This window comes from Wolffia australiana, chromosome 5 (assembly GCF_029677425.1).
Source record: "Wolffia australiana isolate 7733 chromosome 5, ASM2967742v1".
In the NCBI taxonomy this organism is placed as follows: domain Eukaryota; kingdom Viridiplantae; phylum Streptophyta; class Magnoliopsida; order Alismatales; family Araceae; genus Wolffia; species Wolffia australiana.
The window spans coordinates 518,731-536,782 of NC_135839.1; the positions used below are offsets into that span (position 1 = coordinate 518,731).

Consider the following 18,052-nt stretch of genomic DNA (forward strand, 5'->3'; position numbering starts at 1 on the left):
GAGGCAGGTCGCACACGCGCAGGTGCAGCCTCGCGCTACGAGGAGCACCGCACGGCCGTAGCGCGCGAGCGGCTACAGCGTGCGAGGGTCACTCGCGCGCAGGCACCTTTGCGCGCAGGCATCGCATGCCCTGCGCGCAAGCGCTCTTGCGCACAGCGACCACCGCAAGCAGCTCGCGCTAGCTTGCAGCGATCGCTGTGCTCTGTGCGCAGAGGCACAAGCACACCAGGTGCTTGTGTTTTTGTCTTCTTCACAAGCGTGAGCTTGTGAGCAAGAGAACTTACTATACTGACCTAAGGTGATTAATTAAATTTCCCTGAAGATAGTTAAGTTGATTAAAAGAACTGAATTATATATTTCCCGAGATAAACTAACTCAAAAGCGAGAATCAGTACTGTCTTACCTGCTCCCTGTGGATCGACCCTCACTTGCCCTAAGCCGTGAGGTTTACAAATTCGTTGTATAAGCTCAAATCCTCACACGTATTAACTGCTAAATAACCAGTAAAAATATCTAAAATTAGAGTTTTTCAACTGGCGCCGTTGCCGGGGAGCACGGTATTACAGTAGGAATTTTTTGTTTTTCTGAATCTACAGTTGTTCTTTATTATCCTCTAAAGCTGAAGGACTTTAAAATCCTCAGCTCATCGTCTGCTAACATTTTGCTGAAGATTTATGGCTGAAGAGGTTCATCAGCAGCATGAGAGGAGGAGGACCATGCTGGACAGGTCGACACCGTCGAAGCCTACGACAAAACGATGTAAATCTGAACATCGGCCACGGTATTTCATTTCGATACGACAATGCATTAATTAATTCCATGCCTGAGTTTAATGGATTGCCTGCCCAAAACCCATTAGAATTCCTTGATGATTTTCATATTAGATGCTCGTCTCAAAATGTTCCAGGAATATCTACAGAAATACTTAAAATGATATATTTTCCTTTGACGTTAAAAGATAAAGCATTCGCATGGCACCGTAATCTAGGAATTACTTTTAATTCTTGGGAAGAAATGCAAGGAAAATTTATGCAGAAATTTTACCCTCTCTCCAAAACCAACTGTTACCGAAGAGAAATTCACCATCTCCATCCCCATGCCGGAGAAGCCTTTAGTGAATCATGGGAGAGATTCAATGACTTGTTGAGGAAATGTCCTCACCATGGCATTGAGCAATGTCAATTAGCTCAAATATTTTATGAATCTCTCGCTGATTTTATGAAAAACAAAGTAAATCTCGCTACGAGCGGAACGTTTTATACCGCATATGAGGATGACGTTTTCGATATTTTGGAGAGAGTTGCAGAAACTGACTTGCAGGAGAGTGGAGCCAATCAGAATGGGAGAAGCCTGCAGCCAAAAAGAGCAGGAGTTCTGCAGGTCAACACCAAGGAGGGGGAGCTACAAGCGGGTTTAAGAGAGACCAACCTGAAATTGGAGGAGCTCACCTCCACCTTGAAGAACGTTTTTTTAGGTAATTCTCTCATTGTTAAAGCTAAAATCTGCTCTCTCTGTTTTAGCAGGGAACATGAAGATGGAGCTTGCCAGTCCATGGAGGAAGAAGTGAAAGCCTTCAATCAACCTCAACAACCATGGGCTGGCCAAAAGAGAGTCGGATTTCAAAGTGGAGAGAGCTTCACCCAAGGGAACAAAGCTCCTTTTCAACACCAATTTCAGCAGAAGCAGCAGTTTCAATCAAGACACCAACAGCAGTATCAGGCTCCCTCTCAAAATCAACCTGATTTCTCTACACTAACCCCGGTTATTTCAGATATGATCGAGAAGCAAAATCAGAAGTTGAGAGCGGAGATGGAGATGCGCATGCAAGTCATGATGGAGTTCCAAACGAAGCAGATGTTGGAGTCCCAAGAACAGATGAGGAAGCTATTGGAGAGCTTCAGACCTGCACCACCTGAACACCAAGGAGGGAGTAGTGCTAGGACACACGGTAAGCAGCCGTGGATTGGAAGTGGACAAGGCCAAGATCGAAATCATCCAGGGCCTTCTACCTCCAACCAACCTAAAAACCCTTAGGGGTTTCCTCGGCCACGCGGGTTTCTATAGACGTTTCATTCTTGACTTTGCTAAAATTTCCAAACCTCTTACAAATCTTTTATCGTCTAAGAACAATGAGTTTGAACTAACACTAGAAGCTAAAGATGCATTTTATAAATTGAAGGAAGCCTTAGTTAATGCGCCTATCTTGCAAGGGCCCGATTGGACCCTTCCTTTTGAACTAATGTGTGATGCTTCTGATTTTGCAGTAGGTGCAGTGTTAGGTCAGCGAATCGACAAGAAACCCGTGGTCATCTACTACGCCAGTAGAACCTTAGTGGACGCGCAGCTAAATTATACTACTACCGAGAAGGAACTGCTGGCCATTATTTTTGCTTTAGAAAAGTTTAGATCTTACTTGTTAGGTAGTAAAATTACTGTTTTTTCTGATCATGCAGCTATTTGATACTTGTTAATGAAGAAGGAGGCCAAACCTAGGTTGATTAGATGGGTGCTTTTATTGCAGGAATTTGATTTAGAGATCAAAGATAAGAAAGGGTGTGAAAATGTAGTAGTAGATCATCTCTCTCGAATCATGAGCACCCAACCTGAGATTATAAATGATGCATTTCCTGATGAATATGTCCTAACCGCACAAGGAACATCGCTTCATTGGTACGCGCACATTGTCAATTTTTTGGTTTCAGGAAAAATTCCCACAGGATGGACGTCTCATGAGAGGAAGAAGCTGCTTAAGGATGCACGATTTTACTTTTGGGAAGATCCGAGCTATTCCATCAAGGCCAAGATCAAATTTTGAGGCAGTGTGTCCCGAGCGAGCAAAGAAGCATTTTGGAATTCTGTCATTCCAAACCCAAAGGGGGACACTACTCGGCCAAGGTAACAGCTCATAAAGTTGTTGAATCGGGTTTCTTTTGGCCTACATTATTTCATGACGCCCAGAAATTTTATAATACTTGTTTAGCATGCCAAGCATCCGTCAACATAAATAGGAAAGATAGAATGCCCCTACAACCCATCCTAGAAGTAGAAATATTTGATTTATGGGGAATCGATTTTATGGGACCCTTCCCTAGTTCTAATGGTTATGAATATATTTTGATGGCTGTCGATTATGTCTCCAAATGGGTAGAAGCCATTCCCTCCAAAACCAATGACAGTAAGGTAGTGACTAATTTTATTGAGAAAAATATCTTTTATAGATATGGATGCCCACGAGCTATCATTAGTGATGGAGGTTCCCACTTTACAAACTACAACTTTAGGAACCTCCTCAAGAAGTTTGGTGTCCATCATCGAGTCACTACTCCTTATCACCCTCAAGCTAATGGCCAAGTTGAATTGTGCAATCGGGAGGTTAAGAAAATTTTGAGGAAAATAGTGCGTCCGGATGGGAAAGATTGGTCTAGGAAGCTAGACGAGGCATTATGGGCCTATAGGATTGCTTACAAAACTCCTCTCGGCATGTCTCCCTTTCGACTTATCTTTGGGAAGGCTTGTCACCTACCACTTGAGTTAGAACACAAGGCCCTGTGGGCTATTAGGAAACTCAACCTAGATTTGGATAGAGCCGGCAAGCATAGACTTCTTCAATTGAATGAGTTGGAAGAGTTAAGAAATGAGGCTTATGAGAATTCGAAGATTTATAAAGCCAAGATGAAGATGTTTCATGATAAGAGCTTGAAGAGACGAATTTTTGTAGAGAATCAAAAAGTATGGCTTTACAACTCTAGATTAAAACTCTTTCCAGGAAAATTGAAAATGCGATGGGATGGCCCCTTCCTTGTTCAGCAGGTTTTTGAGAATGGAGCGGTTACCATTTTTGATCCTACATCTCAAAGACAATTCACTATGAATGGGCAACGGCTCAAACCCTACTTAGAAGACGAAGATCTTAATAGCCCCATGAATATTACTTTAGAAAAGCCACCGCACGAGAGCTCATGATCTGACTAGTTTTTGCTTCCATTTCCTATTTTCTCTGTTTTGTTATTTTGCTGTGTTTTGTTTTTGTTTTCTTCGTTTTTGTTTCTGTCTTCGTGTGCAGCTACTCCTATCCAAGCTAGGTACACCGTCACTAGACAACACGAATGCTGATTGATAACATGCAAATTAATATACTTAATTACTGAATTATACATTCTATTTATGTGTTTTAATGGTCATATTTGCATGTTATCATGATAAAATACATTGAAATCAGTTAACATGTCGTTTTTCTATTATTTCATATTTTTTATCATTTTTTACATGGAATTTGACATTGTTTCAGTGAAGAAATATTTTTACATGATTTTATTTGCTTGGTTTAAGGTCAGTAAATCATCTCCTGATTTTTCTGAATTTTTCCCAAATTTTTATGAATTTTTCTGAATTTTTCTGACCATTATTTAGGCAAGAAATGATTTTGATTTAATTAAATAATATATTGATTATTTATTTTGCATTTTAAATGCATTTAAAATGAATATCCACGCTATTCGCCTGAAATACGGGCGAATGAAGGGATATATTAATTAAATAAGAAAGGAGAGAAGAGAGGACAGAGATAGGAAAAGTCAAATAGAGTGATTAAAAGAGAGAGAGAGAAAAGCGGAAGAGAGAGGAGAGAGAAGAAAAGATATTTAATAGGAGGAGAGAGATTTGAAAAGTCAGAAAGTGCGGCCGACGCGGACAACGAGGGTGCACGTGTCCCAAACACGAAAGCGAGAAAATCAAGCCCAGCCAATAGGAAATTCCAATTTTTTAGAGAAAATAAAAGAGATCCAACGGCCCACATTTGATCTCACTAAAACTGCGATATCTTGAGATCTACAACTCCGATTGGGCTGAAATTTTGAGGGCAGGTTCGTCTTTTCCTCCTCTACAATCTGGACGGTTGGATCTTTAAATAGAGGTCAGAAAAAAGGCGAAATTCACTTTTGGAGGCTCTCCCCAAGCAATTGGCCAGGAAGGACACAGGAGGCATTCTGGAAGTCGTCAGATCTGGATCTCTTTATCAAATTTGTAAGTTTCTGAATTGTATTTGATCATCTTCTAGAACGATTCGAAAACGCCTGGCATGGGCGAAATGTACATGCCCTAGATTCATGTTTTGAATGCATCAGCACTTCTTTTTGATTTGGATTCGAGATATGACTTTTGATAATTAATTCTTAATCATTTTAGGACATTTCTGCTTCATTACATTTTTAATTTAGGGTCGAAATTGGGGCTTTTCCCAATTTCTTCACTTTCTCTCTCTAGGTTAATTTGATTTGTTTATCTCTCTAGATTTTGGTTTTTATTGTTTAGGAATTTAATTTAATATATAAAAAACCCAAAAATAAAATTTGAACCAAAAATTCATCCATTTTGAACTCCAATTCAAAAATCACTTTCTTGATTATTAATTTCCCAATTTTAATTCTGAAAATTATTATAAATTTTATTAAATTGGGAAATTAATAATTTATATTTTTATGAGCTTAAAATAATAATAATATTCTTATCTGGAATTATCTGACCGAAATCAAAATTAAGTTTTACTTAATTTTGATTATTTTAGGAATATTATTTAATATTAATTGAATTAAATATTGCAAAATTCAAAATTACTTGACTTGATTCATAAAAATTGTTTGAAAATTCTGAATTGTTGCCTCCTTGCGGATCGACCCCTTGCTTGCTCTATATTCTTATTTAGTAATTAAGGGAATTATAAATTTATTGCATAAGTCTAAAAGGCGCAACGACCACGTAATTTTACGTGATTTTTCGGCTTATCATTGATCGCCGCCTTTCCTTCCATGGTTTGATCTCTCTTTCTCCTTTCTCGTAATTATGATTTTTCATGTAGGAACATGCCTTTTTATTGGGGGGGAGGGGAGTACAGTTGCATGCATCATCCATTAAAATTTTTCGTTTTGCATTCACAAACCATGGATATTTGATGATCCTAGGAGATGCTTGTCCAATGATATGCATGATAATTCGATTCTTTTCAAAAGGGTAGAGGTGCAAGAGTGGCCAGCTAGGAAATCCTAGGTGAAGTAAGCCTAGCTAGGTGCACTATGATACGTACTATTACATCCACATCTCTTACCATTATATTTCTCTCACCTCACCACCGACTTCGGGTTGAGTTAGCACTTACATGCACGAAATTTTTAGCTTTAGTGGAGAGTAGGGTTAGTGCTAACTCATTGGCAATATTATTATGATGTGAGTGAAGCTGCCGGAACCAAGAAGGATACAAAACTTCGTCGGGAATAAGCTGCCGGTCTACGAAGGACGTCACATGGGTAGTGGATAAGCGCCACCAAATTATAAAGTGAAAGCTGCATTGCGCAAAAACAAGCAAAAGCTTGCATCATAGTTACTAAAGTTGATTGTCATAAAAAATGACCAACAAGCAGCAAATGCCAAAGAAAATAAAGGTGGAAAAGCTGTCTCCCATGTGTTTGAGCCGATGCTACTATAGCCATAGTATTGAGCTACCATTAGCACCGCTCTCCACGCCTTGTTCAGTAGTGCGCTTGGGGTGTTAACTCGACCTTACTCCATATACTATGTACTTACTATATGTACTCCATAGATCAAGTGCACTTAGTTGAGATAGAAGGCTAAGATAGATCCTAAATTTCTCCTATGCTGGTCAAGTTCAATTGCTGAAAATACTCCTTGAAAAGAGCATGAATCAAAGCTATCGGAAGTCGAAAGTCAACTTGAGATCATCTTTTATTCTCACCTGCATTTCATTACTAAGGGGCTAGTAATGATCTAAGTTGGGGGGTGTTTGATGACTCTCAAATATGTCATCAAATAATTAAACTTTTTAGTTTTCATTCATCAAAATTATAATGTTAATTCATGCTAATATCATGCATATGCATCATTTTATGAAATCACTAACCCCACTTGATCCTTTGAATCAAGTGGAATATATTTAACATTTTATGGTTAGTAAACATTCAGAGACAGGTTAAGAAGATCAAGGAAAGAGACGAGGATCAAGAGGAGCGGGCAAAAATTCAAAGAAGCAGAAATTACGAAAATGCCCCTGGGCATGACTTAAGAGAAACCTATAAATACTCTCTTGAGAGTTGATTTTAGGTTGTTCAGAATTTCTCTCAAGGAGCTAAGGCTTGGAGAGGAAGGATTTCTGCACCCTCCAAGAGCTGCTGAGCATTGGAGTTGGGAGGAGAAGGAGCCTGAGTTTTAGCCGAAACAAGAAGATCTCTACCTCGCCGTGAGGGACGTGACACCGGGTGGAGAGATTGTTGAGGTTTCAGAATTCTCTCTTCCCCCTTCTGAAGACAATCTGTATTGGATTGAAGATCACACCTTGTGTTTTCAGCAGTTCCAATAACAATTGTTGGTAGATTACTCTTAGAATTCTATTCAGTATTGTTTTCATTGATTTTCTTCAGTTATCCATCTCCAATCTTGTTCACCAGTCTGTTCATCCAAATTCGCAGGTTCAGCGAGAAGAATCGCAAGCACAGACCCTCTGTGCAAGCGATTCAGCGCTGAACCAGGCACCCGACCACCTGCGCGCGAAGCCTGTGAGAGGCAGGTCGCACACGCGCAGGTGCAGCCTCGCGCTACGAGGAGCACCGCACGGCCGTAGCGCGCGAGCGGCTATAGCGTGCGAGGGTCACTCGCGCGCAGGCACCTTTGCGCGCAGGCATCGCATGCCCTGCGCGCAAGCGCTCTTGCGCACAGCGACCACCGCAAGCAGCTCGCGCTAGCTTGCAGCGATCGCTGTGCTCTGTGCGCAGAGGCACAAGCACACCAGGTGCTTGTGTTTTTGTCTTCTTCACAAGCGTGAGCTTGTGAGCAAGAGAACTTACTATACTGACCTAAGGTGATTAATTAAATTTCCCTGAAGATAGTTAAGTTGATTAAAAGAACTGAATTATATATTTCCCGAGATAAACTAACTCAAAAGCGAGAATCAGTACTGTCTTACCTGCTCCCTGTGGATCGACCCTCACTTGCCCTAAGCCGTGAGGTTTACAAATTCGTTGTATAAGCTCAAATCCTCACACGTATTAACTGCTAAATAACCAGTAAAAATATCTAAAATTAGAGTTTTTCAACTGGCGCCGTTGCCGGGGAGCACGGTATTACAGTAGGAATTTTTTGTTTTTCTGAATCTACAGTTGTTCTTTATTATCCTCTAAAGCTGAAGGACTTTAAAATCCTCAGCTCATCGTCTGCTAACATTTTGCTGAAGATTTATGGCTGAAGAGGTTCATCAGCAGCATGAGAGGAGGAGGACCATGCTGGACAGGTCGACACCGTCGGGAAGCCTACGACAAAACGATGTAAATCTGAACATCGGCCACGGTATTTCATTTCGATACGACAATGCATTAATTAATTCCATGCCTGAGTTTAATGGATTGCCTGCCCAAAACCCATTAGAATTCCTTGATGATTTTCATATTAGATGCTCGTCTCAAAATGTTCCAGGAATATCTACAGAAATACTTAAAATGATATATTTTCCTTTGACGTTAAAAGATAAAGCATTCGCATGGCACCGTAATCTAGGAATTACTTTTAATTCTTGGGAAGAAATGCAAGGAAAATTTATGCAGAAATTTTACCCTCTCTCCAAAACCAACTTTTACAGAAGAGAAATTCACAATTTCCATCCCCATGACGGAGAAGCCTTTAGTGAATCATGGGAGAGATTCAATGACTTGTTGAGGAAATGTCCTCACCATGGCATTGAGCAATGTCAATTAGCTCAAATATTTTATGAATCTCTCGCTGATTTTATGAAAAACAAAGTAAATCTCGCTACGAGCGGAACGTTTTATACCGCATATGAGGATGAAGTTTTCGATATTTTGGAGAGAGTTGCAGAAACTGACTTGCAGGAGATTGGAGCCAATCAGAATGGGAGAAACCTGCAGCCAAAAAGAGCAGGAGTTCTGCAGGTCAACACCAAGGAGGGGGAGCTACAAGCGGGTTTAAGAGAGACCAACCTGAAATTGGAGGAGCTCACCTCCACCTTGAAGAACGTTTTTTTAGGTAATTCTCTCATTGTTAAAGCTAAAATCTGCTCTCTCTGTTTTAGCAGGGAACATGAAGATGGAGCTTGCCAGTCCATGGAGGAAGAAGTGAAAGCCTTCAATCAACCTCAACAACCATGGGCTGGCCAAAAGAGAGTCGGATTTCAAAGTGGAGAGAGCTTCACCCAAGGGAACAAAGCTCCTTTTCAACACCAATTTCAGCAGAAGCAGCAGTTTCAATCAAGACACCAACAGCAGTATCAGGCTCCCTCTCAAAATCAACCTGATTTCTCTACACTAACCCCGGTTATTTCAGATATGATCGAGAAGCAAAATCAGAAGTTGAGAGCGGAGATGGAGATGCATGCAAGTCATGATGGAGTTCCAAACGAAGCAGATGTTGGAGTCCCAAGAACAGATGAGGAAGCTATTGGAGAGCTTCAGACCTGCACCACCTGAACACCAAGGAGGGAGTAGTGCTAGGACACACGGTAAGCAGCCGTGGATTGGAAGTGGACAAGGCCAAGATCGAAATCATCCAGGGCCTTCTACCTCCAACCAACCTAAAAACCCTTAGGGGTTTCCTCGGCCACGCGGGTTTCTATAGACGTTTCATTCTTGACTTTGCTAAAATTTCCAAACCTCTTACAAATCTTTTATCGTCTAAGAACAATGAGTTTGAACTAACACTAGAAGCTAAAGATGCATTTTATAAATTGAAGGAAGCCTTAGTTAATGCGCCTATCTTGCAAGGGCCCGATTGGACCCTTCCTTTTGAACTAATGTGTGATGCTTCTGATTTTGCAGTAGGTGCAGTGTTAGGTCAGCGAATCGACAAGAAACCCGTGGTCATCTACTACGCCAGTAGAACCTTAGTGGACGCGCAGCTAAATTATACTACTACCGAGAAGGAACTGCTGGCCATTATTTTTGCTTTAGAAAAGTTTAGATCTTACTTGTTAGGTAGTAAAATTACTGTTTTTTCTGATCATGCAGCTATTTGATACTTGTTAATGAAGAAGGAGGCCAAACCTAGGTTGATTAGATGGGTGCTTTTATTGCAGGAATTTGATTTAGAGATCAAAGATAAGAAAGGGTGTGAAAATGTAGTAGTAGATCATCTCTCTCGAATCATGAGCACCCAACCTGAGATTATAAATGATGCATTTCCTGATGAATATGTCCTAACCGCACAAGGAACATCGCTTCATTGGTACGCGCACATTGTCAATTTTTTGGTTTCAGGAAAAATTCCCACAGGATGGACGTCTCATGAGAGGAAGAAGCTGCTTAAGGATGCACGATTTTACTTTTGGGAAGATCCGGAGCTATTCCATCAAGGCCAAGATCAAATTTTGAGGCAGTGTGTCCCCGAGAGCGAGCAAAGAAGCATTTTGGAATTCTGTCATTCCAAACCCAAAGGGGGACACTACTCGGCCAAGGTAACAGCTCATAAAGTTGTTGAATCGGGTTTCTTTTGGCCTACATTATTTCATGACGCCCAGAAATTTTATAATACTTGTTTAGCATGCCAAGCATCCGTCAACATAAATAGGAAAGATAGAATGCCCCTACAACCCATCCTAGAAGTAGAAATATTTGATTTATGGGGAATCGATTTTATGGGACCCTTCCCTAGTTCTAATGGTTATGAATATATTTTGATGGCTGTCGATTATGTCTCCAAATGGGTAGAAGCCATTCCCTCCAAAACCAATGACAGTAAGGTAGTGACTAATTTTATTGAGAAAAATATCTTTTATAGATATGGATGCCCACGAGCTATCATTAGTGATGGAGGTTCCCACTTTACAAACTACAACTTTAGGAACCTCCTCAAGAAGTTTGGTGTCCATCATCGAGTCACTACTCCTTATCACCCTCAAGCTAATGGCCAAGTTGAATTGTGCAATCGGGAGGTTAAGAAAATTTTGAGGAAAATAGTGCGTCCGGATGGGAAAGATTGGTCTAGGAAGCTAGGCAGGCATTATGGGCCTATAGGATTGCTTACAAAACTCCTCTCGGCATGTCTCCCTTTCGACTTATCTTTGGGAAGGCTTGTCACCTACCACTTGAGTTAGAACACAAGGCCCTGTGGGCTATTAGGAAACTCAACCTAGATTTGGATAGAGCCGGCAAGCATAGACTTCTTCAATTGAATGAGTTGGAAGAGTTAAGAAATGAGGCTTATGAGAATTCGAAGATTTATAAAGCCAAGATGAAGATGTTTCATGATAAGAGCTTGAAGAGACGAATTTTTGTAGAGAATCAAAAAGTATGGCTTTACAACTCTAGATTAAAACTCTTTCCAGGAAAATTGAAAACGCGATGGGATGGCCCCTTCCTTGTTCAGCAGGTTTTTGAGAATGGAGCGGTTACCATTTTTGATCCTACATCTCAAAGACAATTCACTATGAATGGGCAACGGCTCAAACCCTACTTAGAAGACGAAGATCTTAATAGCCCCATGAATATTACTTTAGAAAAGCCACCGCACGAGAGCTCATGATCTGACTAGTTTTTGCTTCCATTTCCTATTTTCTCTGTTTTGTTATTTTGCTGTGTTTTGTTTTTGTTTTCTTCGTTTTTGTTTCTGTCTTCGTGTGCAGCTACTCCTATCCAAGCTAGGTACACCGTCACTAGACAACACGAATGCTGATTGATAACATGCAAATTAATATACTTAATTACTGAATTATACATTCTATTTATGTGTTTTAATGGTCATATTTGCATGTTATCATGATAAAATACATTGAAATCAGTTAACATGTCGTTTTTCTATTATTTCATATTTTTTATCATTTTTTACATGGAATTTGACATTGTTTCAGTGAAGAAATATTTTTACATGATTTTATTTGCTTGGTTTAAGGTCAGTAAATCATCTCCTGATTTTTCTGAATTTTTCCCAAATTTTTATGAATTTTTCTGAATTTTTCTGACCATTATTTAGGCAAGAAATGATTTTGATTTAATTAAATAATATATTGATTATTTATTTTGCATTTTAAATGCATTTAAAATGAATATCCACGTCATTCGCCTGAAATTCGGGCGAATGAAGGGATATATTAATTAAATAAGAAAGGAGAGAAGAGAGGACAGAGATAGGAAAAGTCAAATAGAGTGATTAAAAGAGAGAGAGAGAAAAGCGGAAGAGAGAGGAGAGAGAAGAAAAGATATTTAATAGGAGGAGAGAGATTTGAAAAGTCAGAAAGTGCGGCCGACGCGGACAACGAGGGTGCACGTGTCCCGAAACACGGAAAGCGAGAAAATCAAGCCCAGCCAATAGGAAATTCCAATTTTTTAGAGAAAATAAAAGAGATCCAACGGCCCACATTTGATCTCACTAAAACTGCGATATCTTGAGATCTACAACTCCGATTGGGCTGAAATTTTGAGGGCAGGTTCGTCTTTTCCTCCTCTACAATCTGGACGGTTGGATCTTTAAATAGAGGTCAGAAAAAAGGCGAAATTCACTTTTGGAGGCTCTCCCCAAGCAATTGGCCAGGAAGGACACAGGAGGCATTCTGGAAGTCGTCAGATCTGGATCTCTTTATCAAATTTGTAAGTTTCTGAATTGTATTTGATCATCTTCTAGAACGATTCGAAAACGCCTGGCATGGGCGAAATGTACATGCCCTAGATTCATGTTTTGAATGCATCAGCACTTCTTTTTGATTTGGATTCGAGATATGACTTTTGATAATTAATTCTTAATCATTTTAGGACATTTCTGCTTCATTACATTTTTAATTTAGGGTCGAAATTGGGGCTTTTCCCAATTTCTTCACTTTCTCTCTCTAGGTTAATTTGATTTGTTTATCTCTCTAGATTTTGGTTTTTATTGTTTAGGAATTTAATTTAATATATAAAAAACCCAAAAATAAAATTTGAACCAAAAATTCATCCATTTTGAACTCCAATTCAAAAATCACTTTCTTGATTATTAATTTCCCAATTTTAATTCTGAAAATTATTATAAATTTTATTAAATTGGGAAATTAATAATTTATATTTTTATGAGCTTAAAATAATAATAATATTCTTATCTGGAATTATCTGACCGAAATCAAAATTAAGTTTTACTTAATTTTGATTATTTTAGGAATATTATTTAATATTAATTGAATTAAATATTGCAAAATTCAAAATTACTTGACTTGATTCATAAAAATTGTTTGAAAATTCTGAATTGTTGCCTCCTTGCGGATCGACCCCTTGCTTGCTCTATATTCTTATTTAGTAATTAAGGGAATTATAAATTTATTGCATAAGTCTAAAAGGCGCAACGACCACGTAATTTTACGTGATTTTTCGGCTTATCATTGATCGCCGCCTTTCCTTCCATGGTTTGATCTCTCTTTCTCCTTTCTCGTAATTATGATTTTTCATGTAGGAACATGCCTTTTTATTGGGGGGGAGGGGAGTACAGTTGCATGCATCATCCATTAAAATTTTTCGTTTTGCATTCACAAACCATGGATATTTGATGATCCTAGGAGATGCTTGTCCAATGATATGCATGATAATTCGATTCTTTTCAAAAGGGTAGAGGTGCAAGAGTGGCCAGCTAGGAAATCCTAGGTGAAGTAAGCCTAGCTAGGTGCACTATGATACGTACTATTACATCCACATCTCTTACCATTATATTTCTCTCACCTCACCACCGACTTCGGGTTGAGTTAGCACTTACATGCACGAAATTTTTAGCTTTAGTGGAGAGTAGGGTTAGTGCTAACTCATTGGCAATATTATTATGATGTGAGTGAAGCTCCCGGAACCAAGAAGGATACAAAACTTCGTCGGGGGAATAAGCTGCCGGTCTACTAAGGACGGCACATGGGTAGTGGATAAGCGCCACCAAATTATAAAGTGAAAGCTGCATTGCGCAAAAACAAGCAAAAGCTTGCATCATAGTTACTAAAGTTGATTGTCATAAAAAATGACCAACAAGCAGCAAATGCCAAAGAAAATAAAGGTGGAAAAGCTGTCTCCCATGTGTTTGAGCCGATGCTACTATAGCCATAGTATTGAGCTACCATTAGCACCGCTCTCCACGCCTTGTTCAGTAGTGCGCTTGGGGTGTTAACTCGACCTTACTCCATATACTATGTACTTACTATATGTACTCCATAGATCAAGTGCACTTAGTTGAGATAGAAGGCTAAGATAGATCCTAAATTTCTCCTATGCTGGTCAAGTTCAATTGCTGAAAATACTCCTTGAAAAGAGCATGAATCAAAGCTATCGGAAGTCGAAAGTCAACTTGAGATCATCTTTTATTCTCACCTGCATTTCATTACTAAGGGCTAGTAATGATCTAAGTTAGTGTTTGATGACTCTCAAATATGTCATCAAATAATTAAACTTTTTAGTTTTCATTCATCAAAATTATAATGTTAATTCATGCTAATATCATGCATATGCATCATTTTATGAAATCACTAACCCCACTTGATCCTTTGAATCAAGTGGAATATATTTAACATTTTATGGTTAGTAAACATTCAGAGACAGGTTAAGAAGATCAAGGAAAGAGACGAGGATCAAGAGGAGCGGGCAAAAATTCAAAGAAGCAGAAATTACGAAAATGCCCCTGGGCATGACTTAAGAGAAACCTATAAATACTCTCTTGAGAGTTGATTTTAGGTTGTTCAGAATTTCTCTCAAGGAGCTAAGGCTTGGAGAGGAAGGATTTCTGCACCCTCCAAGAGCTGCTGAGCATTGGAGTTGGGAGGAGAAGGAGCCTGAGTTTTAGCCGAAACAAGAAGATCTCTACCTCGCCGTGAGGGACGTGACACCGGGTGGAGAGATTGTTGAGGTTTCAGAATTCTCTCTTCCCCCTTCTGAAGACAATCTGTATTGGATTGAAGATCACACCTTGTGTTTTCAGCAGTTCCAATAACAATTGTTGGTAGATTACTCTTAGAATTCTATTCAGTATTGTTTTCATTGATTTTCTTCAGTTATCCATCTCCAATCTTGTTCACCAGTCTGTTCATCCAAATTCGCAGGTTCAGCGAGAAGAATCGCAAGCACAGACCCTCTGTGCAAGCGATTCAGCGCGCTGAACCAGGCACCCGACCACCTGCGCGCGAAGCCTGTGAGAGGCAGGTCGCACACGCGCAGGTGCAGCCTCGCGCTACGAGGAGCACCGCACGGCCGTAGCGCGCGAGCGGCTACAGCGTGCGAGGGTCACTCGCGCGCAGGCACCTTTGCGCGCAGGCATCGCATGCCCTGCGCGCAAGCGCTCTTGCGCACAGCGACCACCGCAAGCAGCTCGCGCTAGCTTGCAGCGATCGCTGTGCTCTGTGCGTAGAGGCACAAGCACACCAGGTGCTTGTGTTTTTGTCTTCTTCACAAGCGTGAGCTTGTGAGCAAGAGAACTTACTATACTGACCTAAGGTGATTAATTAAATTTCCCTGAAGATAGTTAAGTTGATTAAAAGAACTGAATTATATATTTCCCGAGATAAACTAACTCAAAAGCGAGAATCAGTACTGTCTTACCTGCTCCCTGTGGATCGACCCTCACTTGCCCTAAGCCGTGAGGTTTACAAATTCGTTGTATAAGCTCAAATCCTCACACGTATTAACTGCTAAATAACCAGTAAAAATATCTAAAATTAGAGTTTTTCAGTCAACTAGTAGGAATTATCCTACTCCAAAGCTCGATATCTGAGGATCCAAAAGGCTGATCGAGCTAAAATTTTTAAGTTACGTTCATCTTTCTCTCCTCTCTCCATCCATTTTTTTGGATCGATAAATAAATAAGCCCCCAATCTTTTTGTGTGAAAAAAATAACTCACTTCCTCCTAGGTGGATAGATTGAAAGAGAGTGATGTTTTGAAGGTCTATCAGGGGTTTTCATGGTGTCTTGAGTCGTACCTATCATTCATCCTTTCTCATTCCTCTTCTACATCTTCCATCTTTATGTTATGTCTTTGCCCCCTTTACTCCGTAATTTCTATCTATTGTGTTCACATCTTCTGGACCACTACTTCGATTAACGTCTACATCTTTATCCACCACCTAGCACTTCTCCTCTCATCTCACCATTTCCATCGCAACGGTACCTATCAATTTATACATATCCATTATCATTATCTCTAAATCACTATCTAGAGATCATTAAATCCTAAAGATCCATTCCATATGGAGATCACATGTACTCATTCCCTAGCTAGAATTCTTTCAGGAGTATTGGTTATATTGATTAAACACAAATCAACAATGACATAATTGTAACCTAAAATTTGAGTTCACAGCAAATTAAGAATTTATGAATTCATAACGGCATAATTAGGATCAGGAAAACAATATCAAGGACCTTGTGCTATAAAATTGGAAATTTGAAACTCATGAATAATCAGAAATACATGAACTTCTATAGAAGTTGATTTCCATGAAATTTCACAAAAATGTCATATTAGAGAACATGGTTTGGAAATCTCCACTATAGCTACAAAAATTGGACAATTGGGAATGGATTTGTCGCACAAGATGGTCACACAACTTGCGCTATATTCACTTCCTGCACTTAAAACAGTTCAAGTTGGCATACAAGGTTCTGCGAGAAAAGATGAGTCCTAACAAATTTATTTTACTATGTACTTGACAACAGAAGCAATTAATTACTCAGCATCATGAAAGTGCCACTTTAACCACAAATTCAAACAGAAAAATCAAGGAGCAGACAAAACCGAAGCAAGCTGAAAATGGGTCACAGCAGAAGAAGCAACAAAAGCAGGATAAAGATGTGGCTTGTTTCCATTCCAGGAGAATTGCCCTAGCTTTCAGGCTTGGAAAGTAAATAAAGGTAATATGATATCTCTAGTTTGTTCAGAAGTTAAGCTTGCCTCTATTTATGGCTACTGTTCATGTTAGCGTGTCTATTTAGGGTTGCATCCGTCGCCAAAAAACTGAGTGACGTTGAAAGATTCATCTAAAATGGGAATGAAAATTCAGCAGAAGTGGTGGCAATAGGGATGTTAAGGTTGCACTTAAAGTCTGGTTGTCGTCAAGACTTGATAGAGACTTTTCTTGTACCGTCTTTTAGGCGTAATTTACTTTCTGTGTCTATTTTGGACAAATTCAGTTATACTTGTTTAATCGGAAATATTAAAGTTTGTGCCTTTTATGAATCAAGTCTCATTCGCATCAGCTCTCTATTGAGTCATATCAACCTCTATATGCTTGATGGGGACATCCCATCCGATGAAATTTTGCATACTAGTGCAAAAAGGGTAAATATGAAGTTAACAAATAAGAATCACATTTCATCGTGGCACAAGAGACTTGGTCGAATCTCTTATCACAGAATTGATTGCCTTGTGTCACATGCTATTCTAGATTCCATTGATGACAAGAATGTCCACACTTTTATCAAATGTATCAAGGGAAAACAAAAAACTAAGGGAAAAGGGGCCATTCGAGCTTCAGATGTCTTGGAATCGATACATACAGGTATATGTGGACCTTTCCCTATCGCAACTTGGAATGGTCAATGCTACTTTATCACTTTCATAGATGATTATTCTCGATATGGCCGCCTATATCCCATTCATGAAAAATCAGTATATTTGGGCATGTTTAAGAAATATAAAGCTCAAGTCAAAAATCATCTCGACAAGCGGATTAAGACCATAAAATCCAATCGAGGAGGAGAAGAATTCTATGGCCAATTTTATGGATCAGGCAAACAATGTCAAGGACCTTGTGCTAAATATCTAGCAGAGTGTGGTATTGTTCCTCAATACACTATGGTAGGTTCACCCCACATGAATGGTGTTGCTGAGAGAAGAAATAGAATGCTCTAAGACATGGTGAGAAGTATGCTTGTAGAATCGCCTCTTCCAATGCACCTTTGGGGTGAAACACTCAAAACAGCAGCCTATTTACTCAGTCGTATTCCAAAAAAAGCAACTACGAAAACTCCATATGAGCTTTGGACGACTCCTAACTAAGTTTGAAAATTTTGTACATTTGGGGTTGTCAAGCTTGACTCCAGAACTATCACCCAC

General features: G+C 39.5%; 1 non-coding gene across 1 annotated transcript; it reads right to left on the bottom strand.

Moving 5' to 3' along the window:
* Positions 1-8,634: 8,634 nt before the first annotated feature.
* LOC144704030 (small nucleolar RNA R71) lies at positions 8,635-8,737 on the bottom strand. Its single transcript, XR_013581719.1, has one exon. It is a non-coding gene; the product is annotated as a small nucleolar RNA R71 (small nucleolar RNA).
* Between the last annotated feature and the right edge of the window lie 9,315 nt (positions 8,738-18,052).